We start from the raw sequence: 3,716 nt of genomic DNA, 5'->3' as shown, positions 1-3,716 counted from the left end.
AGGATTCTGAGATGGTCCCAAGAGTCGAGATCCCTAATGTATATGCCTTGTATAATGTCATTTCTTTAAGTATGGGTAGGACCTGTGAATATGATGAGCTAACACTCCTATAATTAACATTATATATAAAAGGGAATTTTCAGATATAATTAAGGTCCGTAAGTGGTTGACTTCAAGTTCTGAAAAGGGAGATTATCTTAGGTGGGCCAATCAGGTGAAGTTTCTAAAAACAGAGGCCATAGCAGAGGCCCTCTGTTGGCAGAGGGAATAAACACCCATGTTGTGAGTTGCTGTTACAGGGCCATGTAACTAGGACCTGAGCATGGCTTCCAGGAGCTGGGAGCAATTTTTGGCTAGCAGTCAACAAGACAACATAGACTTCAGTCCTACAACAACAAGGAATTGAGTTCTGTCGACAACCAGAGAATGAAATAGAAGCCCAAGACTCATACAAGAGGCCCTGGCCGGTTGGCTCAGCGGTAGAGCGTCGGCCTAGCGTGCGGAGGACCCAGGTTCGATTCCCGGCCAGGGCACATAGGAGAAGCGCCCATTTGCTTCTCCACCCCTCCGCCGCGCCTTCCTCTCTGTCTCTCTCTTCCCCTCCCGCAGCCAAGGCTCCATTGGAGCAAAAGATGGCCCGGGCGCTGGGGATGGCTCTGTGGCCTCTGCCCCAGGCGCTAGAGTGGCTCTGGTCGCAATATGGCGACACCCAGGAGGGTCGCAACATGGCGACGCCCAGGATGGGCAGAGCGTCGCCCCCTGGTGGGCGTGCCGGGTGGATCCCGGTCGGGCGCATGCGGGAGTCTGTCTGACTGTCTCTCCCTGTTTCCAGCTTCAGAAAAATGAAAAAAAAAAAAAAAAAAAAAAAAGACTCATACAAGATTACAACCCCAGCTCATACTGGATTTTAGTCTGGTGAGATGGTTAACAGAGAATCCAGACCTGTGGATATTGAGATCATAAAATGTGTGTTATGTTTAGTTGCTAAGTTTGTGGTCATTGGTTATGCAGCAGATGTAACTAATGTATACATGAAGAAAAAATATGTCCACAAGGTAAATCGGCTTCATGAGGAAACTGACAACACCACCAAAAAGCTGAACCTCAGATGGTATGGGGCCTGGTAAGTGCTCAACTGTAATACAACCATCACCACTCCATAGTCCCAGCCTCATCATGACCCAAGCAGCCTATATGATGGGTCCCATCTTATTTCCCCTGTGTAATGGCAAACTTAAGATCTGAAACAGTGGTTTTCATTTCAGCAGCATATATACTGAAATTGATATGATACAGAGAAAGTTAGCATGACCTGTATGTAAAAATGACATGCAAATTTATGAAGCATTCCATGTTTTTAGAAAGAATCCTCAAAGCAGCTAGGGAAAAGAAGAACATAACATATAGAGGAAAGCCCATTAGGTTATCATTAGACCTCTCAGCAAATTCTACACGCCAGAAGAGAGTGGATCCAAACATTCAAAGTACTAAGGGAAAGGAATTACCAGCCACAAATACTACATTCATCAAAGTTATCCTTCAAATATGAAGAAGAAAAAAACTTTTATAGACATACAGAAGCTGAGGGAATTTATCACCAGAAAACTGCTACTGCAAAAAATACTCAAGGGAGTTATTTGACCAGACACAAAGAACAAAACAAATCAAAACTACAAGTAAAAGCTACAACAAGGTCACAGTAAAAACAAGGATAATCTGTGACAACAATAACATAAAAGGGAAAGGATAAAGATCAGCAGTAGCAAAGGAAAATGAAGTGCAGAAGCACTCATGAGACAAAAAACTCTTGTACATACAAACATTTTTCTCTTAATAACCGAATGATAACCACTCATGAAAAAGCTACTACTGAAATACAGCTTAAAAAAAAGAAGAAACAGGGGAAAGAACTATAGAATACGACCAAACAAAAACAACTGACAGAAATGCAAAAAAGAAGAGCCAAACAAGACACAGAGTTACAAGAAAACAAAACATAAAATGGCTATAGGAAATACTCAAATGTCAATAATTACCCTAAATGTAAATGGACTAAATTCACCAATAAAGAGGCACAAAGTGGCAGATTGGATCAAAATGCAAAATCCTAACCATATGCCTCAAGACACACAGACACACATCTAAGCTACGAGGACAAAAGTAGACTGAAAGCAAAAGGTTAGAAAATGACTCTTCAAGCAAATAACATCCAAAGAAAAGCAGGTGTAGTCATATCTGACAGTGCTGACTTCTAGACAACAAAGGTAACCAGAGACAAAGATGGACATTTCATTATGATAAAAGGAACATTGTATCAAGAAGACATAACACTTTTTAATATATATAGATGCACCAAACCAGGGAGCACCAAAATATATAAGACATCTATTAACTGATCTAAAAATAGAGGCAGACAAAAACCTAATCATGCTAAGAGATTTTTTTTTTTTTTCATTTTTCTGAAGCTGGAAACGGGGAGAGACAGTCAGACAGACTCCCGCATGCGCCCGACCGGGATCCACCCGGCACGCCCACCAGGGGCGACACTCTGCCCACCAGGGGGCGATGCTCTGCCCATCCTGGGCGTCGCCATGTTGCGACCAGAGCCACTCTAGCGCCTGAGGTAGAGGCCACAGAGCCATCCCCAGCGCCCGGGCCATCTTTGCTCCAATGGAGCCTTGGCTGCGGGAGGGGAAGAGAGAGACAGAGAGGAAAGCGCGGCGGAGGGGTGGAGAAGCAAATGGGCGCTTCTCCTGTGTGCCCTGGCCGGGAATCGAACCCGGGTCCTCCGCACACTAGGCCGACGCTCTACCGCTGAGCCAACCGGCCAGGGCAAGATTTCAACACACCATTGACAACTTTAGCTAGATCACCAAAAGAGAAAATCAATAAAAATATATAGACCTTAAATGACACACTATACTAAATGGACATAATAGACATTTATAGGCCATTTCATCCCGAAACATCAGATTATACATTCTTCTCCAGTATGCATAAACATTCTCAAGGATAGACCATATGTTGGGCTACAAAACTAACATCAACAAATTCAGGAAGATTGAAATTTTACCAAGCATATTTTCTGATCATAAGACTTAGAAATTAGGCCCTGGCCTGTTGGCTCAGCAGTAGAGCGTCGGCCTGGCGTGCGGGAGACCTGGGTTTGATTCCCGGCCAGGGCACATAGGAGAAGCGCCCATTTGCTTCTCCACCCCCCCCCTTCCTCTCTGTCTCTCTCTTCCCCTCTCGCGGCCAAGGCTCCATTGGAGCAAAGATGGCCCGGGCACTGGGGATGGCTCCTTGGCCTCTGCCCCAGGTGCTAGAGTGGCTCTGGTAGCCACAGAGCGACACCCCGGAGGGGCAGAGCATCGCCCCCTGGTGGGAAGAGCGTCGCCCCTGGTGGGCATGCCGGGTGGATCCCGGTCGGGTGCATGCGGGAGTCTGACTCTCTCCCCGTTTCCAGCTTCAGAAAAATACAAAAAAAAAAAAAAAAAAGACTTAGAAATTAAAATTCAACTGCCAAAAGGAATTAAAGAAATCCACAAAAATGTGGAAATTAAACAACATCCTTCTAAAAATGACTGGGTCAAAGAAGAAATAGAAACAGAGATCAAAAGATATATACAGACAGATGAAAATGACAACATGACATATCAAAATTTCTGGGATGCAGCGAAAGCAGTAGTAAGAGGGAAGTTTATATCATTACAGAC

General features: G+C 44.5%; 1 non-coding gene across 1 annotated transcript; it reads left to right on the top strand.

The window, feature by feature from the left end:
• The first annotated feature begins 1,249 nt into the window (after positions 1-1,249).
• LOC136312363 (U6 spliceosomal RNA) lies at positions 1,250-1,359 on the top strand. The gene has a single exon (XR_010726958.1). It is a non-coding gene; the product is annotated as a U6 spliceosomal RNA (small nuclear RNA).
• Positions 1,360-3,716: the final 2,357 nt, after the last annotated feature.

The sequence above is a fragment of the Saccopteryx bilineata genome, chromosome 8 (assembly GCF_036850765.1).
Source record: "Saccopteryx bilineata isolate mSacBil1 chromosome 8, mSacBil1_pri_phased_curated, whole genome shotgun sequence".
Lineage (NCBI taxonomy): Eukaryota > Metazoa > Chordata > Mammalia > Chiroptera > Emballonuridae > Saccopteryx > Saccopteryx bilineata.
Note: the sequence above shows the minus strand (reverse complement) of the source record. Positions and strands in the feature narration are given on the sequence as shown.